Source organism: Lepidochelys olivacea (genome assembly GCF_965140295.1).
Source record: "Lepidochelys olivacea isolate rLepOli2 genome assembly, chromosome: 1".
Taxonomy (NCBI): Eukaryota; Metazoa; Chordata; order Testudines; family Cheloniidae; genus Lepidochelys; species Lepidochelys olivacea.
Window position 1 is genome coordinate 274634698 of NC_140411.1, and position 27962 is coordinate 274662659.

At 45.2% G+C, this 27962-nt stretch overlaps 1 protein-coding gene across 5 annotated transcripts in view; it reads right to left on the reverse strand.

Moving 5' to 3' along the window:
• LOC311517189 (uncharacterized protein) overlaps window positions 1–23501 on the reverse strand; it is a 123623-nt gene extending 100122 nt beyond the window's left edge. The window contains exons 1-3 of one of the 5 annotated variants that reach the window (XR_014710628.1): window positions 23243–23501; window positions 18028–18068; window positions 12331–12419 (exon numbers count right to left, since the gene is read on the reverse strand). The gene's annotated coding sequence lies outside the window, so the exon portion shown is untranslated. Of the gene's footprint in view, window positions 1–12330; window positions 12420–14607; window positions 14978–18027; window positions 18069–23242 lie in introns of those variants that run through there. The other 4 variants (XR_014710630.1, XR_014710627.1, XR_014710629.1 and 1 more) reach the window with 4 other exon arrangements.
• Window positions 23502–27962: the final 4461 nt, after the last annotated feature.

The window sequence follows — 27962 nt, forward strand, 5'->3', positions numbered from 1 at the left end:
CTTCTAGCAAAGGAGCTTCCACAACCTCCCCAGGCAGTCTGTTCCATTGTCTTACTGTTCTTACAGTTAGGAAGTTGTTCCTGAGATTTAATATAAATCTGCTATGCTGTAGTTTGAACCCATTGCCTCTTGCTCTGCCCTCTGTGGCAAGACAGAACAACTTTCCTCCATCTTTTTTATGGCAGCCTTTTAAGTACTTGAAGACCGCGATCATGTCCCCTGTTAGGAGTGCTAGTGATAAGGTAGGATTCAGGCCTGTATTTTCACCTGAGATAGAATTTTGGGCCTTGTTTGCCCATTTGACTTTTGATACACTTATATCCTAAAGGGATGGCTAGGTGCTTAAATCCCGTTTGTGAAGCTAGTCCTCTGAATGTAAAATGGCATTTCTGAAAAAAACATTTTTCATGGTTAAGTGAAGTGCAAAAAACTGCAAAGTGGAGGGGAGGAGAACAAGCAGAGCAGCTCCATGCTGCAAACAACCTGCTTGCCATAGTAGCCATGGCATAGTTCAACTTAGGGTCTCATGCATAGGACAGGTGGTATCTTTAAGAGGTTCCCATTAGCCAGCAAAAGGAACATTGTTGCCACCTACTGTCATGGGGCAAAAGTAACAAGTGCCCCTAAAAGTCCTTTCACATAGAGTCCCATAGTTCCAAGAATGATGTTTCAGCATCAGATAAACTGATTAGCAAGCAATGATCTATCCTGGGATGAATGAGCAGAGATCATTCAGAAAAAGGCATCACAATGTATTGTATTTGCTTGCGATGCAGGTATTTTGGGAACACCTCTGGATGCTAACAGATATATTGCAATCTCTTAAAGTATATTTCATAACAAATAAAAGAGGCATGTTTTATCATATATTGCAGAGTCTGGCAGCAGTTTCAAAGCCAGAGCTGAGTGCCAAGAGGGGAATCTGAGAAAGACAAGTAGTAACAAGTTTCAGAGTAACAGCCTTGCTAGTCTGTATTTGCAAAAAGGAGTACTTGTGGCATCTAAGAGACTAAATAAATTGGTTAGTCTCTAAGGTGCCACAAGTACTCCTTTTCTTTTTGCAAGTAGTAACAAGTTTGAGAAAACAATGTTACTCATTTAATTTCTTCTGCAAACAAACATTCTTAAGCCAGAGAGCTTAGAAATACTGTACACTCTGTGACAGAGCTCTGTCCTTGCCTCCGTGGGTCCTGCATTTCCTGGCAGATTTCGCTAGCCTCAGAGGCTCACTGTGACCCTCCACATAACCCTTCTCTCTCTAGAGACAAGGGTCACAGTCTACTCAGCCACTTTCATCATAAGCCAGCGAGGGAGGTGAGAAGAAGTTATCTTTCCTTGCACAGTCTCTGTTGTCTGGGCCCACCCTCTACTCCGGGCTCCAGCTCAGGGACCCTAATAGTATCAGCTATGGTAGCTGACCTTTTAGAAACATGACATGTACAATTCCTGGGCTACTTCCCCCACAGCAGCCCTCACTTCCTCAAGCTCCACTTCACCCTTACCTCAGGGCCTCCTTCCTTGTGCCTGATATGGTGTGTACTACTCAGCATCTCCAACAGCACAACTTCCTCCCACAACTCCCGACATGCACACCCACCTGACTAACTGGGAGGCTTTTGACCAGCCCCTGATGGGCTTCAGGTGTCCCAATTAACCTAGCCTTCTCCCTGCCTTCTGGAAAGTTCTTAATTGGCCCCAGGTGTCTTAATTGAGCTGGAGCAGCTGCCATTTCACTTATCCTGGTACCAGGGATTTGTTTAACTTGGAGCTAATATATCTATCTCCCACTACTTTTCTATAGCCATCTGGCCTTGCCCCATCACAACTCTTAAACTAAGTATTTCCCAAGAAGTTTTGACTTTTGTATAACCCTCTTTCTTAATAGTACTCCTAGCAGTCTGCGGTTTCTGTGGGCAGCTCCTAAACCAGTAGGACAATATGTCATCAGATTGCAGCCCATAATCCAGCTACCCTTATGTTTTGGTTCATTTCAGTTGTGAACATGAATCTTTAGGATTCAGAGTCCATCCTGTCATAAACTGGAGGGAATGGAGCAGCTTTACACTGGAAATGCCTAGGTAGGACCCTATCAATCACCTGTGACTATTGCAGCATGTGGCTACCAAAAAGTAATGAGACATTCATCAATGACTTACAGCCTCTACAATTGCATTGACTTCACTTTTATTGATATCAGTTGCCCAGGGATATCAACTTGTAATGACTCTGCAACTCCACCCCCGTCTATTACCATCAGCAAGTGGCATTCTATCCCAGGAGGAGGAGTAGATATGACTAGTCAGTCAAGGAGTCTGGCTCCCACAGAAAACCGGCAGCAAAAGAGATGAATGGAGAGGACCTACCAGTCCTTCCTTCCCTATAACTCCCAATTGTTTCAGTGAGACACAACACTAGCTAATTAAGGGATTAGGGCTAGAGCCACAAAGGTACTTAGGTGTCTAAATCCAATATTCAGGCACCACTGACATTCTTAAATCCCCTGCCCAGATGTCCCCTAACTCTGTAAGCACCTAAATCCCCATAGATACCTAAGTTTCCATCCACAGGCATACACACAGCTGCCCAAGTCCTGATTTCACCCCAGAGGTTAATGGACTGCTAAGAGCTCTTGCACATGTCTCTGTCTAGGGAATTATTCTCAGACTAGGCAACCCACTTCCTATCTTGCCTGTGGGACCTGATCTGGTAGGTGTTCTCACACAAGAAATACCTAGGGGCAAGCCGGTCAGAATTCTTGGGGGGATGGCTGGTGTGTCCATCCCACAAAATGCTCAGTAGCCCAAGGACTAGGGCACTCACCTGGATGTGAGAGACCTGTGCCCCACTCCCTGCTCCATAATTGCTAGAGGAAGGATTTTAACCTAGGTCTCCCACATCTCAGGGAAGTGGCCTAATTATTGGGCTATGGGTAAAAGGGGGCATCACCACTTCCTCCTTAGTTTTTCTTGACATAGGGCTGACCTGGTTTAGGCATCCAATTCCAGGAGAGGGGTCATGGCTATGAATTCCAAGTGGAGATAGGGGCCTACTTCTGGCCAGAGTTATATACCTAACTACCGTTGAAGAGCTGGCCTTAAGCCACACCCCTTTGCTTGACATTTCCTATTGGCTAGCTTAGGTGGCTCCCTGCTCAACTTGCTGTCTTTTGTGAATCCCCTTTTTAGGCACCTAACTCTCCCCATGCATTGTGTGGGTAGCCGGGGCACCTAACTTGGGGCTGTGAATTCCACTAGGCGGCCGGGCATCTCAAAGTTAGGTACATCAACATGTAGCTATGCCACACTTACATCCCTACTTGTGAATCCAGCCTAAAGAACCTATAGACTTTTCTGCTGGTTGGAAAGCAATGCAGTAATGACCGGTGACTCACATCCTCATGTAGGGAGGGAAATTCCAATATCAGGGCTGCTACTTTTCTTTAATCCAATATGGTGCAGATTTACTGTGTATCATCCAAGCAAAGGGAAGTAAAATGGTCACTTTGTGTTACATGGCAGTATGCCGTGAGAGCTCAGAGAGGCCCATGCAGCTGCTCCTTGAGATAATTTAGCCACAGGTTTTATAACCTGTGATTGGAAATCCCCATAATGTCCTTTGCAGTACATTAATCTACTACAGTAACCTGTGTTTGGTACATTACTGTACAGTACTATACTTTGGAATGCTCTCCTTAAGGGACCCATTATTGACCTAGGGGATCTTGCCCAAGCTCTGAAAAAACTGAATGGCCTGTACAATCTTGCCGTGAATATTAATATTCATGGAAATGCTGTTGGAATGCCGAGCTCTGCTGTGAGAGGCTCTCCAAGTTTTCTATTGCTATTTTAAATGCCTGGCATTTTGCTGTAAATTATCTAGGATAAGAGTATGCTTTGTATGAAGGTCAGAGCTAAGCTTGGTGAGTTTGTTAACTGGAGATTTACACAGCTCATTATTGATAAGGTCTGGGATTTTCAAGGGAGTCAAATACCCAGATCCCAGTGAATTTTAATAGGAATTGGACACCTAACTCTCTTAAGTGCCTTTCAAAATACTATCCAAAGTCATATTGAAGCCCATGTTAATGCCTTGCCTTGTTCCCTTTAGATATGCTGAACTGCGTACTGTGATCATGGTATCCACTTATTGCTATTTCTGCTCCTGTGCCATTGCTTATTTTAACTACTAGACTGTACTCCGGCACTTTCAGTAAACACTTACTGCATCAGTATCCCAGTGTTTTTATTTTAAAATAAAGTACAAGATGGGGAAGAGCAGGTGAGGAATCAGGACAATAGTAGGAATTGAGTACTCGTGGAGATATCAACACTCCCAACCACATAGGCCTACTTGGACTCTCTCCTTTCTTGCGGGGTGTTCTTAGGGTGCCACACTGATCATAGTACATTGAGGATAGCTATGCAAATGTTTCTGGGAAGTGGGATATGAATTAGGGCTCAGCCTGATCTGTCTTGGGCACCAATTGGCAGGAGCTGAGCATGAATGGAACTATCTGAAAGCCATTTTGGGTATGTCTACACTGTCACAGGGTTCACTCACCACTGCAGAGCCCCCAGCTGGCTGTCACAGGGATTAGTGCTGCTAGCTGGTGCACCCTCTCCTGGTGTTGCCTTGCTCGTCATTGTCACTGCCTGCAGACCCGCCTGAGTCCAAGTACTGGAGCATCCTCTTCATGACTCAGCCCTCCAGCCATATCACTGTTCATATTTTCACCTTCTGGGGAAACAGTTCTATAACTTAGCCACTTCCCCAGTGATGAGCAGGGGAGACCCAGGCCCACTCACTACTCCACGTCCCAGCCCAAGGACCCTGTAGCTAGCATCCTCCTACTGCCTCTTAATTTCTCACCAGTGCTGCTTTAATTCCCTGAACCACTTCCCCATGGCCCCATAACCTTTTCCACCCTCTTCTCAGGACTCCCTGTGAGTCCAAGTAGTCCAGTCCCTCTGTCCCTTATGTAGTTTGTCAGGGGTCCCCCAGCCCCCACACTGCAATTCTTAGAAGGTTCATCAGGGCATCACACCTCTTGTGAACATTAGGATGCTCATTGGGCGCCCAACCAATCCCCCTTATGAGTCTTAGGGATGTCTACACTACACACCCCGTACAGCGGTGTGCAGTGTACATCACTGCCCCTTCCCCACACCCCAGCAGAGCTATAGATAGCAGTGTAGATGGCGAGGCACTGCTTAGAGGACTAGAGTAAACACTGCAGAACCTTAGGCTGCAGGAAGGGTGGCCAGCATGTCTCTTGGCCAGCGCCTCTTCCTGCAAACTCCATTGGCCTGGAGCGGCGAACTGCAGCCAGTGGGAGCTGCGATCAGCCAAACCTGCGGATGCGGCAAGTAAACAAACCGGTCCGGCCCACCAGGGGCTTTCCCTGAACAAATGGCAGACCGGCTTTGAGAACCACTGCTCTACATGACTTTCCACACGCCCAAGCAGTGCCTTCCCCATCTACACTGCTTTGTTTAATAGTGTAGTGTCCCTCCCACTGCCTCACCACTGCCGGAGCATTTCACTGACGTGTGTAGTTACACACCGCAGTGTGGACACAGCCTGCTTTTCACTGCAGTGCATAACTACACCTGCCCCACACGTCACTGCCAGCAGTGTGCAGTGTAGACATAGCATTAGCTTGTTTTCCAGGTCCCCTCCATTCCCTAGCATCAGGGGGTTCCTATACCCCATGAACCAAAAGTCAGTTTTAGTCAAAATTGGTTTATCAGGCCCCCAAGGATCCAGCATACACTCATCAGTTCCCCAAAATTATGAGGGGGCTAACAAGCTCCTTGGGGCTTTGGGAGAGCCCGTATTGACATGCCTAAGACTCAGAGGGGGTGGTGAACTCCCAGTGGCTTGATGGGATTTCTCCCCTTCTGCTGATCTCAGGAAGTCCACAAGGAGTAGCTGAATTCAATCGTGATCCCCTGTATTTATTTTTTTAAATGAATAGCATAGCAAAAAATGCCCCACTGAAGTGATTTGGAAGCAGAACTAGTTGCAGAGGGAAATTAATTGGAGGTCAGATTGCCCTAAACTCCTCAGTTCCTCTAGAATCCACAGGAAGCCAGGGCCATTCCATGCCAGCTCTGAGGCCCCTGAGTGCCCAGCAGCACACCCCTCCAGGAGTCACACACTAACTAAGTTCCTCTGTGCCGAAGGTGCACCTCTGAAAAGACAGATACAACCCCCAACCTCTTTCCCAGGTAACGCCCTTGGGGCCATTTAGGGATTTGATGCGTCTTCCCTTTAGTCCTGTTCCCATCCCCAGACCAAACCAAAGTGGGCCCACTCCTAGTGTTACTCTTTGGCTGCAGCTGAGTCTCAGAGGACAGACAGGGAGAGCAAGAGGAGAGAGTGAAGACAAGAAAAAGGAAAATAGATTTAAAAAAAGTGCTTAAAATTAACAGCACTCCTAATTCCTACCATGCTGATTCCAATATATTATTTATATATCTAATCAGGTCTCCAGTCCATTACTTCAAATGGACAAGAAATGAATATAACTGCAACCTGCAAAGCCTCAAGCAACCAGTGAACTAGTGTATTATATATATAAGAAGAGTAGGTATTGACAAAGGCTTTGCTCCTGGACTGTGCTGGAGGACGTAGCATTCCACAGACCAGATACTCTCCCACAAGGGCTATTCAAAATATGTAAAGTACAGTTTCAAAATTATTCTGCGGTTTTGGGACATGAACACATGCCCACTGAGTACAAGGTTGATTCCCACCAAATACATTTTACTTGTGATCTGGTTCAGATTTTAACTTAGTTATCTTGACCTCCAAAATCTAGTTAGTACCTTACAAGGACACCGTCAACTTAGTAATTTAGAAAATTGAGAAAAACTCTTTGTTGTTCCAGTTTGTTTCCTCTGTACATGTGACAGAACTTTGTATATAGTAGTTAAGCACTGATCCTGCAGAATGATGCAGGTGAACCCCTGAGTCTGTGCAGAGGCCCATCAACTTCACATTACAAGATCAGGGTCCTTGTTAGTTAACTACCCATATTGTTTGTGTCGGTCTTTCACACAACAACAGGAGTGCGAAAGACATTTTTAATAGGAGAATGTGATTATAAAACCACAGAAAAATTGGCCTGGGGAATTAAGAGCAGAGGTAGTATCTGAAAATACTTGTAACTCATATTTTGAAACTGACTAGTTGTCAAATTGCACCATCCCTTTACTATCTCATAGCAGCACCTAACTAACATGATTTATGTATCCTGCACATATTAACCATCATTCAAGAGAAACTGGCCAATGATTTAAGAAAGGCTTTCTTATGGGAAGTAGATCTCCCAGACATTGCAAAACTAATGAGAGACTTGGATTTCAAGGTCTTAGAAGATAGTGCCTTATCCAGAACTAATGCCATATTTAAATATTTTCTTCTAGGTGGTCAGGGACTAGAGGAACTGTCATTACAGTAACATATGGCATCCTCTGGGTATATTACCACATTCATAATAGGATAGAGTATGAGCTATTTGCTTCCAAAATTGACTCAGATACCCAAGTACAATCTGTTTAGAGGAAAATGAGCCAATTTAACTTTCAAATTGAGTTTCACTGTATGATTTATTGTGATGTTTATTCCTTTAGTAGTCTTGCACACTCGCCCATAGCTCCAAGAAGTTCAGACGAACTCATTGCCTCCAAGATCTAGAGTGCATTGTGTATTAAGGGTTACACTTTACTTGACAATATATATAAACAATGGTTGCCCTTTCATGGGTACATTAATGGGGACGCTGGAAGGAACTTCTCTCCAGCACTTCATAACAGTAGACAGGCATAATGTCATCTCAGAGGCTCCTGTGACAGCTCCCATCTTGGCCAACATACTGGAACTTTAGGTCTGGAGGTCCCTGGTTCAAAGCATAAATTGCTACAGCTTGAGTTAAAGTGAGATAGCCCAGTGGAGAAGGGGCTGTAATAATTCTTAACCTCTGTAGATCTGCACAGGGTGGTCGGTGGGGGCAACTCTCACACTCACACAGAGTTACGCTGCTTCAGAATAAGAGGGCCTAATAATGCTGCTGGCAGTCTGTTTGCGTAGGCTGAGTCCAACCTTCTTCCACCCTGCATTCCAGCTGTTGCCTGGAGGCCAGCTTTGGGAACAGCCTTACCTTCGGAGTATATCTTCTGATGTTGACACGGGTTCATTCCAGCACTTCTGGAAGCACTATGTTTGCCTCTGCCTCACACAAGAATAATGCCTCTCCTCCCCTTGAGTGGCTTCACTCAAGTTTTATGGCTACTCTCCCCCACTTGTGTACCAATGGCTCCAAGGGCCATAAATTAGCCTCTCTTAGTTTTCCAATTAGGTAATGCAGGATAAATTATTCCATGGAAAAACCCACTGGAGCTTGCAGCCCTTTTCCACTGACCCAGTCCTTTCCCCCTCCCCTCACATACTCTCTCATGGAGGAAAATTAATCTTAGGAGTAGCAAAGATCCCAGTGTTTTTTCTTTAAAAGGTTTTCATAATGTCTGCATCTTATAAATTTCCCCTGCTGTCACTGCCAATCCACCTGAAGCAAGAAGCTGAGGGAGCTGTACCAGACACAGGGCCTCCTCTCAGCTGCAGAGGAAAGGTTGCGTGCTGTGGGGCAGGCACATTGTGTGTAGGAAAGGCAGGTTGGTGTTGGAGGGAGGATGTCTTCCACTTAAATGAGATCTTTAAATATTTGCCCTGTGTGTATTTCAATTGAGTGAGGTACAGAGGAGAGGAGGGTAGAAAAGAGTAAGTGGCAGGAAGGACTGGGAGAAGATAGTAAAAGGTGGCCCGCTACGTTGCATGTTGTGGATGCCAGTGTCACAGCCTAGAGGAGTCTTCTTGTGCCATTTGTACAACACCTGAAGACTGTTTAGTACTTTCACCCACCAGCAACCCCACTATAATCACCTCCTGCTCCTGCGACTCGTAGTAAATGTTACACTACTTTTACTTCATATTTGAACATTCAGGCCCAGATCTTCAAATGGTATTTAGGCACCTAGCTCCCATCAATTTCAAGGGTGTTAGGCACCTAAAAACCTTTGGGAATCTGGGCCCCAGTGATTGGGGTGTTCCTTGAAGAGATCAGTGTGTTCATAATTGTGGCTGGTGTGCATTCCTTCTGGAGGCCAGACACAGCAGACTTGTCAGACGTAGTCCCTATTGTGGGGGGTTTGTCTTGCTGTGTGACATGCACCCAGCTTCAGTTATGACTTAAACATAATCCCTTCTGGTGTGCAGGCAGCAGTCCTAATAAGATTCCTAACAGGAAAACTCCCTTTAATTCAACAGGTAACAGCTGAGGTAGAGAGGTCCCCATTAGGGAAGTCTTTCTTACATGCATCAGACTAGCATAACTGGCAGCATACATTGTGCACCATATTTTTAACCCTTGAAGTTGCCTGCATACAAACGAGGACACCAGGGGTGCAACCGCATTTTCTTATGAAAGGGGCCTAGAGCTCTCTCTCCCCTGTGCTGCACCCAGCCCCAAGCTCTCCCCCCAGCAGTCTCACGTTGTGCTCAGCTCCACACTCTCCATCCCCTTCCTGCCCCTGCACCCACCCATGAGGTCTCCCCTGCTGCCTCCCCCGCTGCCTCCCCCACACCCACTCCTGACCTCTTTCATGCTGTCTTACCACCCAGTCCCGCATTGTCCCCTCTGCACCCAGCTCTACACACCCTCACCTCCTATCCCACTCTCCTCCCCCTACACCCAGCCCCCAGCTCTGACCCGGAGAGGCCATCAGGCTAAAAGCACCATCCCCACCCATGGGCCAGGTAGTTCTGGGAGTCCCAGACCCCATCTTCTTTCTGTGTCTCTACTTCCTCAGGAAGCACAAAAGCCTGGATCTAATCTTCCTGCCCTCCTGGGCATAGAGGGTTCCCAATGTCCATGGACAGTGGACTGCCTAGATGGTAGGGGGAGGAAGGAGAAGCAGGTATATGGGGTTTTAGTGCCACTCAAATTTGACCCTGACACTTCTCCATTACAGAGTGGGGCGGCCAGGCCAAATTTCCAGCTGTGGTGGAGGTGGGATTGGGACATCTGTGTCTCTCCACACTCCCAGCCCCTCATTGCACCCCTGAGCAACACCATGCTGGTTAAGTAACTGCATACATGCAGTAGAGACCAGAAATTTTGGGACTTTCTGCTCCAAAAGCCTCTACCCAGAGAGCAAGGGCCAGCTCCATTTCAGACCTCACAGTATCCACATGAGCAGGAAAGATCTGAGACTATAGACAGTGGGACCTTAGTACACTGTATGAGCTTGACTGTGTACTGTGTTGCCTCTACTGGGCTAGACCTAGAGCGACAACATCCCTATGTACTCAAAGTGGGTGTAAAATGCTTCTGAGTCAGAATTCTCCACTCCCTCCCAGAGGTCATGTTTTACAGCCAATTTGATCTCACTTTCCACAGGTGCAAACAACTACGCCAAGTTCAAGGCAAAGGAGAATCAGACTCTGCAAGTTTAAAGCTATGCCATCAGTAATGACCCCTTTTTGTAGTAGTATAAGATTAGCTCTCATGTCAGCTGTGAGCATCTGCTCTTGGCCATATTTGGTCTATTACAAGTTGTTGAATGAACAAACTGGGCAGCTGTGGAAACCCTTGTGGGACTAATATCTTCCGAATAAATGTCTCAGCAAAATAAACTATCAAGAAGAAAGCCTGTTCATTGCACGGCTCCAAAAATAGATGCACATTAAAAGAGAGTCAAGTGTTTTACAAAGTGCCCTGGCAACAAGAACTAATATTGCAGTCAGTTGTAAGTCCTAGGAATGCAAAGAGAGTTGAGCAAACGGCTAAGTTATAAACAGAGGTTGCTGCAGAGAAAGACAACACCCATAATGAGATGTGTGAAGGGAACCTCTGCACACTATAAATCTGATGCACTAAGTTCAGGAGGCAGCAAAATATCAGAAGAAAGAAAAGACTGACTCTTTTGGAAGCAATTTACAGGGAACTTCACATAAGCTTCGGAAGTACAGTTGAAGCAGCTGGAACAATTTCATTCCAAAGCATTGCACGTATTCCAATCCCAAAATAATGTTAATAATTCTTTTCAATGTAGGTTTTAGATTCTACTTCAGAAGATCCTTCTGATTGTCAGGAGGGAAAATTTTCCAAACTGCCACAAGCCCAATATATTTCCTGCACTGAGACAGGCTACATTGAAGTCAGTGCTTGATTCTGCTATTTGTGTCTTTGGAGTGCATTGCTGGATAGCATGCACTAGCAGCCAAAATAGCTGATTTTGTAAGACACAGTTTGTGGTGATGCATGATTGTGTTCTTCTTTGTAAAACTAGAGCTTCTGGAAACAAACACATTTATTGTAGAAAGGCAGAGATGAGGATTATTAAAAGTCACAACAAAGCAGTTTAAAAGGCACCCCAGGTTGGAGAATTGAGGGGACATGGCTGTCCATCAGTTCATATTGTACCCTGGGGCATGTCACAGCAAGCATTTAGTGAGGCCTGGGGCTTTGGCATGAGCTGGCACCTGATCTGCCAGCATCACAGGCAGTCAAAAGGATGCTTGAGGAATCTGGGAGATATGTGCAGGATGTCAGGAAGTTACAATAGGCTAATTTTACTCACACAGGTATACACACGTGCGGCAATACATACACACCCCTACACAAAGACACACAGTCTCTTACACACATACAATGCATGCATGCACACACTTGTCTACACAGAGACACCTTTTCATACACTTTTCCAGGGTCTGCCTAAATCACGTAGCTGGGAAGGGAGGAGCGTGGGCTGGAGGAAAAAAGATGGGGGTGGGGGTGGAGGAGAGAGGATGGGGAGGGAAAGAGGTCAAAGATGAGAGCAGGGTGGGGGTGAGAGGGGGCAGTGAAGGTGAGAGGAGGGAGTATGGGGGGTGTTTGGAGTGGTGGGGATGCAGGGGGAGGCAGAAGACTACAGGTGCATGAAGATGTTGGGGGCACAGGGGTGTATAGGGACATAATGGGAGTGCAGCAGTGTATGGAGGCGAAAGGGGTGCAGGGCTATGAGAGGTGAGGAACATGGGGGTGGCAGCTCTGGGAGATGGAGAGGATGGGTGGGAGAGCACTGTAAAGGGTACAGAGCTGGGATGGGTAGGTGTGGGGGGCAGGACAGGATGGGACAGGGAGGGATTCAATGACGGGAGGATGGGGGTATGGGGGGGGTTGGGGCTGGGAGGGATGCAGTGAGGAGGATGGGGTTGCAACCCCATTCCCAGCACTCGGAGATGGGGATACACATACCTCTAACTCCTGGGTGCTGGCGATAGGGCGACAGACTGACCGTGGTTCACCACAGGGTATGCGCCGCAGCTCGAGCCCAGCCACACAAGGAGCAGGAGGAGAAGAGAGCCAGGCAGCATTCCTAAAGCAGAAGATACCAGAGTCGACCCTGTCTGGTTCTAGTATCAAGGATCGCATGGACAATATACTCATCATGGTCTTAAATGTGTTAGTGGGGTGATTGGGAGCAGTGGGGAAATCGGTCCTGAATGTGGGGCTTCAGGAGTGATGTATAGAAAATTGAGTGCATTGAAAGACAACGGGGTAAATCAAGTTCATAGGTGAATGGGTTAAACTTTTCAGTGAACTTGGTAGAAGCCAAAGAACTGAGAGTCCAATTCACAAGAAGGCCTGTTCACATGTAGGCGTTTCATTGGAGACATGCCTTCTGGATTACCAAAAGGGCCAGGACTCTTCTGGTGTTGAAGTTCCGCATATTGTTTGTAGCTCTTCTTGGCATCCTCCAGGTGAACTTTTAGGTCATCTTGTGTTTGACGTATCTGTTGTATCCAGTACTGGGCTGCTGGGTTATGAGAAGTTGTGAGTAGCCCCAGGTAGGACTGAGTGTGGAACCTCATAGTTTGTGATGGGGGGAGTGGAAAGGAGGGAGGCTCTGTCCCTTAGCAGCAAGTTCTGCACTATTGTTTGCGAATTCTGCCTGAGGAAACATCAAGGAGCAGTCATGCTGGTGGAAGTTTATGTAGCACTGAAGATTTTGCTCCAGGATTTTGGTTGGTTCTCTCTACTTGAACATGTGTCTGAGGGTGGTAGGCAGAGGAGAGGGAGGAGCAGATGCCCAAAATCTGGAGAGCTTCTTGCCAGAAGCGGGAGCTAAATTGTGCACCATGGTTGGAGACAATGTGCTCCAGGAGGCCATGGAAGCAGATGACTTTGTTCACTCAAAGCCAGGCATTTTCCTGGGAGGATGATAGGTCAATTCAGGGAATGAAATGTGTCATATTTGTGAAGTGGTTCACAACTGTCAGAATGGTCAGACTCACTGGACTAGGGTAGCTCTGTTACAAGATCTAAGGTGGTAATTGTCCAGGGGGCAGATGAAATCTCAAGGGGTTGCATGAGTCTGAGGGGTTTATTGTATGGCAACTTGGAGCAGGCGCATACAGTCACATAGGCCTGCACTGTGGCCCGATGAGACACCTCCAGAAGACATGAGAGACTAGGCTCTGAGTTTTAAAGTGGCCAAAATATCCTGTCAGAAGGGTGTCATGACATAGTTGTAGGGATGTAGTCCTCAGAGGCCCAGAGGAATATTATTACACCTCTTTACTTACATTACTCCATCTTGGACATTGAGGGACATTGTGGGGTTCCTTACTTATAGCTTCCTTCTTGTCAATCAATCAAGCATGAAAAGAATAAGGCCCATTGAACTAATCACTGGTTGAGGGCTTTGGCCATATGCAGATATTCAAGGTTCTGTATACCTGGATGGGTTACTGGACCCCTTCTAAATAGTGTTGCCACCCTCAGTTGCCCAGAGTTTTGTCCAAAATTTCATAGTTTTGTTCGATGAGTGAGAGTTTCCTGGAATAAAAAGGCACAAAGATGTAGCAGTTGTTGAGGACTATATCTTTGGGAGAGCACTGCTCTGATTGCCAAGTTGAAGGGTCCACTTCAATGTTGAAAGCCTGCTTGGAGTCAGGGTGGACCAATATGAGAGTGCTGGTAAACATGCGTTTTACTTGCTCAAAGGTCTACTGGGCCTCAGGAGACCAGAAGAACATGGTGGTGTTTGAGGAGCAGAGCAGCGTGAGGGGCAAGCCACTCAAAAAGCTTTGAGATGAACCACAATAGAAGTTCACAAATCCCAGAAAACTATGTAGTTCACAACTGTGCCATGGCACTGACCAATCAAGGATTGCCTTTACCTTGTATTGGTCCACTTTGATACCAAGGGGAGATAGGATGAACCTTAGGAACCCTATGGGGGAATGACCAAAGGGAAATTTTTCTAGTAGGCACATTTGTCAAACCACAGGGCATCAAGAATTATTTGAGGTTACCGTAATGTGTTTGAAAGGTGGTCTTCTATTCGTCCCTAGCTCTAACATGTATGAGGTTATACTCCCTCAGAGGTCTAGATTTGTGTCTATCTGGGTGGAGCTCACATTGTCCATTAGCTCAGGGATCTATGTTAATGGGTACTGGTTTGTAACAGTGACCTGATTCAGGGCCCGACAGACCACACATAGTCAGAACTTCCATCCTTTTTTTTTTTTATTTTTTAACAAAAAGAGGACTGGAGCCCCGGCAGGTGAAATGCTCTTATGAATAAGTCCCTGAGTGCACTTCTTCTGAAGATAGGTGTGAAATGTGGCTAGTTTCTGAGAAAAATTCAACTTGTAGTTCATGCCTGCTGATAAAGGGATTGTGGAGGGCCAGCCACGAGATACACAGGGTCAGAGGAAAGTGTGGGGAGTGAATGGCACTGAACTGTAAGGTTTCTTGATGCCCTTGAGAGGAACAGTTTCCATAGCCACTGGTCTGGAGGATAAGAGGGACATGTTGATCTCCTCTACCAGGTCTGGAAGGGACGTAGGCTACAGAGGAATCTGTAGTTCCTGGGCTGCTTCTGCATTGATAAAAGTTGTCTGCTGCACCCAAGTCAACGAGGGCCTCCTGTGGAGAGAGAATTGTTAGGAATGCACAGGATTTGTAACGCCTCGACTGCTACTTGTAGGTGCAGTGCCAGTCGAAGGAAGCAGTACTGTGTTCATCTCAGGACCTCAGTTTGGGTTTCAGGGAAACAGTGTTAGGATGCCCAGGCTATCCCTCTTCACCAAACCTGGGCTGGCTCATTTTCCGCATTCTGTCAGACTGGGTTCCCTAGTGTGGCCTGCTTTACCACAGTAGTAACACAGGTTAAGGAGTCACTATCACTCTCTCACTTTCAGGCTTGAGTTGCTAGCAGGTCAGGTCTATCTGCATTGGGTCAACCGGTGGGGAAGAATCCAATAGTGGGGGGGGGCATGGTTGTGATGCCCCTCTTTTTTCTTACCATTGCTCGTGAAGACGATTAATAATATGGATAACAAATTTTCTAAAGGTGTCCAGACCCACCGAGGTCTTGATTTGGGCCAGTTCATCCTTGACCTCATCCCACAAGCCCCCCATTCCATTCCTTGTATCATACAAGATGGTTGAAGTGAGCTACATAGAAAGCAGCTGTGCCCCAAACCTGCTGGTGTTTCTGCAGGATGCCCTCAGCAGAAAGGGTGGGATTGGAGTAACTGAAGATGGTTGATATCACCTGCTGGAAGGCATCCCAGTTGGATAGAACTGGACTGTTGGCTTCCAACAGGGGAGAGGCCCAGACCAAACCTCTAGCTGCAGGAAGATTACTAAGACTATCTTGGCATGGTTGGAAGCATACTCCTGTGGTTGAAGCAATAACATGAGGCAGCACTGATTCATGAAGCCTGGGAATTTAGAGTGGCTTCCATTGAAGCACTCTGGCAGAAGGACAGCAGTTTCCAGCTCAGGTGACAGAGCAGCCAGATAGGCACAGGGTTCTCTGCCTGGAGTTGAGGGACTTCCTTCCACAATGCCTGATTCTCAGTGGCCAGCTATGTGTTCGGCACTTTCAATGCTCTGTTGTCTGCTTGGAGGCAGATCACCTGCTTGTGCAATGCCAATGCCCATCTGGGGCGTGGGGAACTCCACCAGGTTCATCCTTGGTTGGACCCATTCAGGAGTTGGTAGTGGTCTGAGCAAGCTGTAAGGCATGGGACATGGGTGTCCAGCCCTAATGGTCAGTATCAGGAGCCTGGAACCAGAGCCAGCGTCAGAGCCAGAGACAGTCAGGAGTCAAGTTAGGGGTTGAACCTGGAGTCAGCATCAGGGGTAAAGCATAGGAGCAGGGACTTAGAGTCAGACAGGAAAGCAGGAACCAAGAACTGATGGAGGTCTGGGATTAGGAGAGCAGCAACCAGGAATGTGTGGGAAGGCAGAGTCCATAATAACAGTCTGCCAAGTATTCACCTAGGTGTCATACAACTTTCTGTGCCTCTTTCTGGTTTAAATTGTGCATCCCAGTCAATCAGTGAGGCTGGAGGTCTTTCCCAATCAGGAGGAAGTGATCTCTTTAAATTTTTTCTCCCATCTGATTTGGCTCAATTGCTTTCTGCTTTGTGAAACTGGCTCTTTTAAAACAAAGTATATATTATTGGTCTGGACTTTATTTTGCTTGCATTTAACAGATGTAATCGAGTCATAATCACTTGCATCTAAACAACCACTGATATTTACATCTGTGATAAATTCATCTTTATCTGTCAAGATGAGGTGTAATATAGAAATAGGATGCAACACCTGTGTTAGGAAGTTGTCAGCTATAATTTTTAGAAATTCCAAGAATGTTTTAAAATTGGCAGCATAAGACTGCCAGCATGTGTCACTCAATGTAGCTTGTTCTGCCTGCATATTATAGATAGGTGCTTAAGGAGCCATGATGCTTCCCAATTCTAATTGTCCAGAATTCCTTAGCCTCTCTGATGCTCCACAGTCTCTGTACTTTTCCTTCCAGGCCACAATTTTTTTAGTCTAGTATGGGCACCAACTTGTTCTTCATACACAGGCAGGAGAGAAAACTTGGCACTTCCATTGCTGGTCACAGCCACAGTTTCATGGCTGGCCATTTAAAATCCCCTCTCCTGCAAAGTTCAATGACATTCAGATTCAGGGTTTCAGTTTAGCCTACTACACATAGTGGCCAAAATTATGAACTTCTGATCTGGGTCTGCATTAGATGACAACTCCCCTTCCTCCTCAAAAGCTCTGGGGTGTTTGAGTTGAGGGATTAAAATTGGGGACAATTCTAATGTTAATAGAAATTCCTATTTCAAAATGTCTGTAGTACCTTTCCCATTTTGTCCTTGTTACTATTTGTGCAGACCAAGAAGTGAAAGTGGCTGTTTTTAAATGCCTCATCTTTAGGTCTTGTGGATTCTGAATGTCAAGACCCTAAATTGAAAGAAACTGCCTGATGACACCTTGCCACTGTTGATTTTGAAGTATGAACAGTTATTACCACCCCTCCTGCTTCATGAGCCAGGTGACAATGAAACCACTTTCACTGATTTTTAATGAAAACTTCACACTAATATTTTTGTATGGAACATGATTAGCTAGGAGGTACACATGTTATATCTGTATCAGCGTCCGTATTAGCAGTATAGCCTGCTAGTGCACCCCTTCCTCCCCACAAACCGAGACATATTTTTCTTGTAGTCTCAGAGCATGCTCACTTAAAATGTACATATTCATTCAGGAGAATTAATTTTCAAACACTGGACAATTATAGACATTAACAGCTTCTAAACCAAACACACACCACGCACCATTACATCTGTGTGGCTCTCTCGGTTTGTGCTTGAAACCAAGGATTGCCAAGGCTAAGCCTAACCAAAAGAGCTGCAGAAAGGTGTGTCAGCTAGACATACTTCACAAGAAGGCACCTGCACAGACATTGACAGTTCTGCAGATCTTTGGGTAGTATGCTGATCAGCAAGTAGTATTTTCAAGGGCTTTGTGACCAGTTTTGGAGTCTACACTGAACACAAGCTACTAGCAGGTGAGTATACCTGGTCTTTGACAGGTACAAAGACTTCAACAAAGGATCCAAGCTGAAGCAAGGCTACAAAAGCAAGCAGCATGCATCAGTTGCTTACCCCCAACAGCCACCTCCACCAGAAAGTTGCCTTGATGGTTACTGAAAATAAGAAACAGTTGATTGACATCATTTGTACAGAACTCATTCAAGACAAGAAGTTCCATTAACAACACACACTAAAGCATAAGCTAGCTATCACAGGCAAAGACAATACCCCAGCTGAAATAAACCAGGGAAGCACAGTGATCTACAGAAGCTCTGGCCACCTCAAATGAGGAAGTCAAGAACATCTTTGTACAACAAATGTGGCAGGGTGGGATGAAATGTCCCTATTTCAAAATGCTTAACAATGATAGAATGTCATTAGGCAGATTCCTAAAATCTTGAGATACAGAATCCACAAAAAACCTTGTATAGACCTTGAAGGAAGATCAAAGTGGTTGCTGGACTGAAAACCATTATATTTTTACTCCCCTTTTTCTCCTCCCCTCCCAACCCTACTAGGAAGGTTTTCAAAGCAAGATATTCCGAGGCAATTTTCAGAAATATATCAACAGGAGTGAAAGATAATCTTGTAAGATCTTGTACTATAATTGAATACTGTGGTAAACCCAGGACAAACAGCTACAAAAGGGGGGGGGGTAGTAATTAGTCCCAAGGGATTAAAAGGCCCCTCCCTATCCACTGAGGAGACAGAACCAGGTGGCAATAAGGTTCAGCTGAAAAGGGGTTGCTAGAGAACCAATTAGGTTCAGCTGACTCCAACTACTTGGGACCTTTTTAAACCCTCTCCTGGGTGGTAGGAGGGAGAGAGTGAGTGAGGGGGAGTAGGGAGGTTGCTAGTAGGCTGTTTGCAGCAAGACACCAGACCTTCCCAGGAGGGAAGGAAAACAAGCACAAGGGACTAACTGAGGAGAGGAGAGGAGTAGCAGGACCCTGTGCCACCTATAAGGATTTGCCTTGCCCCAAACCTGAGTCTCCAAGGCTAAAAAGGACTGAGCCTACTGAGGTGAACAAGGTATTTTGCCATAATACATATAATAGGTGTTCACACAAATGGCCTAACAGATACCTTGCTAGTTATTTGTGTGTACATTTTCCTGACTTGCATTCACAGGTGTGGTCTAAAATTTCATTTTAAAATGTGTTAAAATATATGCAGAATTCTGAGTGGATACAACAGCCAACAGGTGAGACTAATAGCTTGCTACAAGTTACCTGCCTAGTGAACCATAGAAACAATATGCTGTAATAAACTGCAGTACATACAACCATGAGTAAAATAAACAGTTTGTAAAGAGTGAAAATGTTAACTTTCAAAATGATGGACTGAAGATGAGGAATTAGATTATGTTCTTTGGCTAAAAAAAACATATTAAGCACTTCAATTAGTACAGATTGGCTGTAGTTACTTTGGCATATGAATGGAGTCCACTGTAAAGATACATTTGAACAAGCCTATACATTACACAAAGAACAGATGCTAGGTCAAAACAAATGCTATATTTCTGTCAGATCTTATTGAGATATATTACAAGTAAATATTTTGGCGTTAGTGGTAATGGTTGAGAAGATTTACAACTGTTTGTTCAGGTTACTATTTGTCATGAAGGCAGAGATTTTGAAAACAAAAGTGAAAAATGAAACTAAACTTAGCGCTCTTGATTATAATTTTGGAAAATTATGTTTTGATTGCACAGAGCAGAACGGTCCCAAATAAGAAATACCTAAGACTGGAAGAAGCTAGGCAGTGTTTTGACAGGAGGATACCAAGGCTTTTATTTATGCAGCTTTCTGATGGAGAATAAGAAAAGTTCTTTGGAAGAAGAGCAGTACAAAGGGTTTGATGTCTCATTTGAGATATATGAGGGTATTTCTCATGAAAGAAAACATAAATTCCTGGGAGACAAATTGTAGATTAGAAAAGAATGTGTGTCTTCCAGTCACATACTATGTTGATAGCAGCTAATAAGATATATAATGGGGCTAGGCACTTCCATCTGCCAAGGTAAAGGTCTTAACATGGAGCTAATAAGGTCAGTCAGGTCACATTAAAAAAAATCTTATTGAAGATAGTCACTGTCTTGGGATTTTCCTGATAGGATTAAAAATTAAAGTGATAATTCAGACTATGGTAGGAGACTATACTGTAATAGTAAACCAGAGTAATCCCAGAGAGACTGAGAAACTCTTACCTGTCAAGAGGAATGACATTTGAGAAGCTGACAGACAGAATCAGAAGCTACAGAAGAGCTAGAGCTGCCTTTAAAGTAAATAGGAAAAAGTAAACCTGGCATGACCCAAGCATATGATACACAGAAGCAATAATTAACATGGGGTTAAATTAAATATCAACAGAAATTGCTTTGATTGTTTTGGAACTGATACTAAGTATATTTCACAGGGTTTGACTCCTTTACAACACTAGACCACAGGAAGATGTGTAATTTTCAACACTTTGACCAAAATACATTCTGTATCACACTAATCTGCCAAGAGTCTTTTTTAAAAAAATCTCTCATTATGCAGTATTCTCAAAAGGTACAGACTAGTTCTGACATCCTTTCTGAAAAGATATAAACTTCCATATGGTACCATTCATAGAGTGCTGAAATGTATCAGTGTCATAGGACCACTAACTAAACAGATCGTTGACTCAGCAAAAGCCTCAAAGCATTTGTTTTATCCATTGTATAAAGGCTTTTCCCTCTTAAAAAAAAACCTATTATAAAAAGGTACTAAATATTCTCTCATAGCTAAGTCTTAAAGATTCTTCTATCATTTTTGTTACCATTTCTCAGCTACTTTCAGTGGAGCTTCTCATTCTCTTTCCCTTGATTTTTCCCCCCCACTCTTTTAATCAGTTCGCTTTCCTGGTTCACCTCCAACCTTGCTGATCATTCCTTCATCTCTTTTGGTGGTTCATCCTCTCCCTTTCATTCCATCTGTTGGTGTTCCTCATGCTTCTACTCCTCAGTCCCTTCCTCCTCATTCTCTAAACTTGCCATCCACAAATGTTCTACTGGCTTCCTCTACCACAGTTATGTGAATGATGCCCAAATCTACCACTCTATCCTTGACTTCTCCTGCTTTGCCCAGTCTCACATCTTCAAATACCTTTCAAACCTCTCTTTTTGGCTATCCCACCACCACCTGTAACTCAGTCTCCTCCAAACTCAACTTCTCTTCTTGATCCCACTAAACTTCTTTCTCACACTATTATTTTTCATGTCTCCCAAATCCTCAGCCTCTGTATCATCTCCAGTTCCTCTCCCCCCTTACTCAGTCTTCTGCTAGGCCCTATAGCTTTTTCCTCTTTGATGTAATCAAATTCTACCCTTTTCTCACTATTCCCACTAGAAAAAACTTGGCTCACACCTTGTGCCTTGATTTCTTTAACCTTCTTTCTGGGATTCTGTGATGGGGTTATATAAACCCCACACTGGGCAACCAGGGATTAATGTGCTGCTCTAGGCTCAGCCTGTCCTGCCCCACCAACCCTACAACAGAGGCACAGACCAGACAAGAAGTCAAAAAGGAGCACAACAGCTCACTTGGAGGCAAACCTTTTATGTTGGATCATATTAAACAAGTTCTGTATTAAAATCACAAATGAGTTTGATACCCTGGAATTTAAATTATGGGGAATTACTAATTAAGAGGTCTCTTGGTCTCTTATTTTTACTGTTTCTCCCTCTCTCTGTGAAATTTGCAAGCTGCTAATTGTCAATACATCCTAAAACCGAGTCTGTTCTCAAAGCAATACTTTAACAGAAACAGCACACAGAGACTCCCTGCCCTTTTATTGTAGTTAACGCTTTAACAATTGTGATTAAAATAGAGAGGATGTATGTGGATGGATGCTTGGTGTGAATAATAAATGAATGATCACGGAAGTGCCAGCCTAGGAGTTCAGTATTGATCGGCCAAAGAATGCGCAGAGTGGAGACAAACAGATTGGAATCCACCCAACAGCCTCAAGTATGGGAGAACCAAAGAACAAGAACATCTGGCAGCATGGAGCTGTCAGGAATGTGCCATCTGCTGATTGATTCAGCAACAGCATGATGAAGCAATTCCCATAGACTGGCATAGGAAGAAATTCCTATAAAAATGGACTTTGGGGTCTGATTCTGCAAACCAACTTCCAGGAGCATCAGATGAGCATCTGACAAGGCCCTGCTCCCTCCTCATGTCCAGGCCACCTGGCCAGTGGCTTGGCATGAGCAACTCTAAGGCTGGCAACTATAATAACAACCTAGCAGAACCTGTGTGTGCGTATGAATGAATGTGTGAATAAATATGAAATTGAATGGAATGTTATAGCTATGATTCTTTCTATATTCAAAACAAACGTGGCATTTTGTCTTTTCCCCTTTAAGATCCTGCTGGTTTTTATTTTATTGGTATAACAAACCTGCAGCTCCTGAGAAAAGAGCTGAGGGAAAGCAGGATCTCTCCCTACAACAACTGCACGAAGGTCCCTCCCTGAGGGAAGGGAAGACATGCTGCAGATACACCCTGAGAGCGTGGCATTTCCATCTCACCTACTCATATGAACTCAGTTGATTTGAGTTAAGTTCCCCCCTTTTTGTCAAGGACTACCCCAGCAGGGGAGAGACACTTGGAACTAGGGTTGCCAACATTGTATTTCAAAAATAAGTGTTTTCTTAGCACCCATGCCCCACCCCTCTTCCAGATACTATCAGTAATAAGCAGTACTCTGCTACATTCACAAGTGGTAGTTTCTGAGTGCTGCAAAAAGCAGGAAGAAATACCCATCTTGTACAGAAATGAAGAAACACTTCCAGTTATCCTACAAAGTTATGTAAACTTTGAGCTGGCTTTTAATTAAATCTATGTTGCATCTGTATGGAACCATCTGTATGAGACCATTTATTCCTCATTCATAAAAAAATTCTCTCTACAAGTGCATTTGATTCCAGTACATTAAATACAAATTACATCATTTAGAGCAAGATTTAAAAGTTTTCTTTTCCACACTTCTGAAACATATACATCCATGTTCACTGATAGATTTAGAAATGTCATTTCTTGATGACTGACTGGTGCAGTATTCCTTCTAGAACTGGTCCATGTTAGGATTTCCCTCATTTTGAATGCATCTGTTACATCCTCAAGCTCTGAGAAACTAAGCTTCTTGCAGAGACACATGGGTTTCAGCTTCATCACTGAGTGTCAGTAGAGAAATTAAACCATTTATCAATGTACAAAAGCATATAGTCCTAAAACTTCATGAAGTCATGCATTACCTTTGCTTCTTGTTGTAGTTTTCCCATCAGTTGTTTGGCTTTGTAATAAATGAAAGGAGTGTCCTTTTTCCCTCAGGGTCTTAAAGTCCAGCAATGCAAAAATCCCTTTAACATACCTGTCCCTTCTCTGACCCCACTCACAGTTGCTGTCTTTCGCCAGTGCAGCCCCAGAGTTTAGAGATTCATCTGCAGAATTTACCTCCCACCCTAGGTGGGAGGGGGAGTAAGAAGGCAGCTTACACACTGCACTGGTCAGGCACTAGCTCATCACTCCAACAGCCAATTGGCCTGACTCTGCAGGGCTCTGCTCTGGCCCCCTCCACCAGCTACTCTGCTGGCCACTTGCCAGGCCTCTCCACCAGTTGCTCACTCTCCAAGATGTCTTGAGGACCCCCCCACACACTTAACACAGCTCTCTGTAATTTCAGCTGTTAGTGGGGGAGCCTTACTGCTAATGCACACTGTCCAGTCTCTTGCAATAGAAACACTGTCCCAAAGTAAGTATTAGACCTAGGTATCAGTAATTTCAGCTCTGCAGCATGTAACAAGACTCTATATTGAGTCTAAATTAGATCTTTTATTATATCATGAAGAGAGGAAGGGTTAAATGGTATCTGGGACCCTTAAACAACACCCACACCACCAAACACCTCTCCCCATTCATTGGGCTTTGGAACCCATGTCCCCTACCTAGCACATGCTGCTCTGTTGAGGGTGAGTCCCTCCGTTGGGGTATGCCAGGTACAGTTCTGCTGCCCTCAGATCACACAACAAGGATAACACTTTATTACTCGTACCCCAACAAACAAGGAGACTGGGGATCCAACACCAGCCACAAGTGATCATTTGGGCAAGCAATCCCACCATGCTGAGCACCTAGGCAGGATGGGTGTGTCTATGCAAACAAGATCAGCTTCTGAAGTCTTTCCATAGCTCACCACTAGAGGTCAGGGGAGAGCTCATCCAAACTCTGCTTACACATTTTTGCAAGTAACGTGGGCTATGTGTGCAGGGCAGTTTGCCTTCGAAATGCGGTCATTTTCAGTACAGAACAACTGCTACACCGAATTGTGTTGGCATAGTTCACATTAATGCAATTAACACTAAGCTGGTGTTTCTCTAGATAGGTCGTTACAGTACAATGAATGCCTTTTGCAGATTCATGACTATCTTCACAAAAATTGAGCAGCTTGCACTGAATGCCGTCTGATACAGTGATACATTGCAGGCACATTGGAAACCTCTTCCTGTTCCCCTTATTTGAGACATTGGTCACTTCAGAGAAATACACGTACTGTTCTGGTGGTAATAAATCCCATAAACAATCCCCCCTCAGACTTTGGGGTCAAAACATTGGTCACTAATAGCTCCTGCTTGGGTTCTTCCCCAACACAATTTGTTTGCAATATTTTCAGTGCATCCCAACCCTCCTGCACCCCACAGTACTGCTAGTGTAGCCCAAAATCTTTGGGGGGAAATTAGACATGTGAATGCTTCCAGGGAGAGGTAATTAGAGCGTGGAAATATGGGGAAATAGGAGGAGAGGGTTTGGGGGCTGAAGTGGGATTATGAGGAGGTGGATAAATAGGGACTGGTGGCAGAAGAGGTGAAAGAGGTGAATGGAGACTTGGGGGAGTGAAGGGGTGGGATACTGGGAAGGGGAACATGGATTGAGTGGCAGGGCTTAGGAAGACTAGGGAGAGGGGTACCTGTCCTCTCCAAATTCTCCCCTCCTGTGAGTGTACACACTCAGATCTAGGGGGCTCTGAATACCCCTTCCTGCACTGCACATCTGACACCTTGCCCCTCTGGGTGTCTAAAATCTTCCTGCAGCTCCCCATGTGTGAACCAGGATTTGGGGGTCCCCTTGCCTGGAGTTGAACACCCCCTCCCTATCTTCTCTCATGCTTTTGGGAGGGTCTGAGGCCGCCATCACTATCCCTCATATAAGCTAGGATCTGGAGAAATCCTGCTCCTTTGAGTGGGGAGCTGAGAATGGGTATATTTCACATCTATCACAGGCTCTCTAAAGTGCTCAAGGAGGGGGAAGGGAACATCCAGTAAAATGAATGGAGCAGTTTGCAGGTCTGAGCTATTGTTTCAGTTTGTATTCATCTCCTTGGGGTGTTCTCATTCAGCTGAGAACATCTCATTGAGGAGAATGAGTCACTTCACACCTTTCAGAGCCCCCTATGCTGCAAATGGAAGTGTAGAGGAGTCTGCCCTCTCCCGGCCATGTGCCTCTATCCCTTGTCTATCTTGAATGGAAACTCTTCTAAGGGCTAGTCTACACATCTGGGGCCATTTCCCTTGGGCGGGAAAGCTGGATGCGCTGCAGCTGGACTTTGTCTTTGTAGAAGACCGTATAGGGTAGTTCCAAGGTAAGCACCCTAATCTCAGAGACCCAGTGGGTGGACGTTATCACAACTAGGAACACGACCTTCCAGGACAGGAGGAGAGAGCAGGAAGCCAGAGGCTCAAAGGGGGGTCCTGTGAGCTGTGACAGAACAAGATTCAGGTCCCATGCTAGAATGGGGTCCCTGACATGCAGGTAGAGGCTCTCTAGGCCCTGGAGGAACCTGGCAGTCATGTCCTGGGTGAAAATGGACTGACCCTCGAGCAGTGGATGGAAGGCTGAAATAGCAGCCAAGTGGATCTTGATAGATGAAAGGCACAGGTCTTGGAGCTTGGGATGCAAATAGTCCAGGATCAACTGCAGCAAGGCCCACTTGGGCTGAATACCTTTATCCAAGGTCCAACAAGCAAACCACTTCCGTTTGGCCAGATAGGTTGTTTTGGTGAAGGGCTTTCTGCTGACCAACAGGACCTGCTGGACAGCAGCTGAGGACTCCTGCTCCTCCACATTTAACCATGCAGCAGCCAAGTAGTCAGGTGCAGCACTGCCAGGTTTGGATGCAGAAGACTGCCATGGTTTTGGGACAGCAGGTCCAGCCTGAGTGCAGCTGTAACAGAGCAGCCACTGAGAGGTCCAGCAGCGTGGCACGGCCACACCAGTGCTATGAGGATTACCTCTGCCCTGTCCTATTTTATTTTCATGAGGGCTCTGAATCGGCAGCACTGGAGGGAAGGTGTAGAACAGAGTCCCTGACCACAGGAACAGAAAAGTGTCTGACAGGGAGCCTCTGTCGATCCCTGAATTGAGCAGAAAACGTGACATTTCCTGTTCTTTCTGGATGCAAACAGATCCACCTGGGGAGTTCCTCACCTCTAGGAGAGGCACATATGAGCAGTGGTAAGAGGGTGGGTTTGCATGCATGATATGAGGTCTGCCATAGCTTGGAACTGAGCCTTGGAGAGGAAGACTCTAGCTTGAGTAGAGTCGAGGATCTCTCCAATGAATTCTATGCATTGTACTGGGATTAAGGTAGACTTTTTCTCATTTATTAACAGCCACAGGTCATGACAGGTGGAACAAACCAGATTGAGATGCTGCCGCACCTGATCCCAGGACCAACCCTTTATTAGCCAGTTGTTGAGGCAGGGGTAAATTTGAATACCCCGGCACCTCAGTTAAGCAGCCACTGATGCTATGAACTTCGTGAATGCTTTTGGGGCTGACAAGAGACCGAATGGAAATGTTGTGCATTGGAAATCATGCTTGCCCAGTGTAAAACAAAGGAAGTGCCTATGCCCTGCTGTCAAGGTTCCTTCCCCACTCTGAACTCTAGGGTACAGATGTGGGGACCTGCATGAAAGACCCCCTAAGCTTATTCTTACCAGCTTAGGTTAAAAACTTCCTCAAGGTACAAACTTTGCCTTGTCCTTGAACCCTGTGCTGCCACCACTAAGTGTGTTAAACAAAGAACAGGGAAAGAGCCCACTTGGAGACATCTTCCTCCCAAAATATCCCCCCAAGGCCTACACCCCTTTTCCTGGGGAAGGCTTGATAAAAATCCTCACCAATTTGCACAGGTGAACACAGACCCAAACCCTTGGATCTTAAGAACAATGAAAAGCAATCAGGGTCTTAAAAGAAAAATTTTAATTAAAGAAAAAGTAAAAGAATAACCTCTGTAAAATCAGGATGGTAAATACCTTACAGGGTAATCAGATTGAAAACATAGAGAATCTCTCTAGGCAAACCCTTAAGTTACAAAAAGACACAAAAACAAGAATATACATTCCATTCAGCACAGCTATTTTACCAGCCATTAAACAAAAGAAAATCTAATGCATTTCTAGCTAGATTGCTTACTAATTTAACAAGAGTTCTGAAGAGCATTCCTGAACTGGTCTTAGCAAAAGCATCACACAGACAGACAGACCCTTTGTCCCACCCCACCCTCCCCCCCGCTCCTGCTTTGAAAGTAACTTGTCTCCTCATTGGTCATTTTGGTCAGGTGCCAGCAAGGTTATCCTAGCTTCTTAACTCTTTACAGGTGAAAGGGTTTTGCCTCTGGCCAGGAGGGATTTTATAGTTCTGTATACAAAAAGGTGGTTACCCTTCCCTTTATATTTATGACACCTGCGAAAATGGAAACACGCATCCTTCAAGTCGAGTGCAGCATATCAGTCTCCCAGATCCAGTGAGGGGATGATGGAGGCCAGGGAGACCATGAGAAACTTCAACATTTTGAGGGACTTGTTGAGATGATACAGGTCCAAAATGGGTCTGAGACCCCCTTTTGATTCCTGGATTAGGAAGTAGCGGGAGTAGAACCCCTTTCCTTTCATGTCTTGAGGGTCCTCCTCCACCACC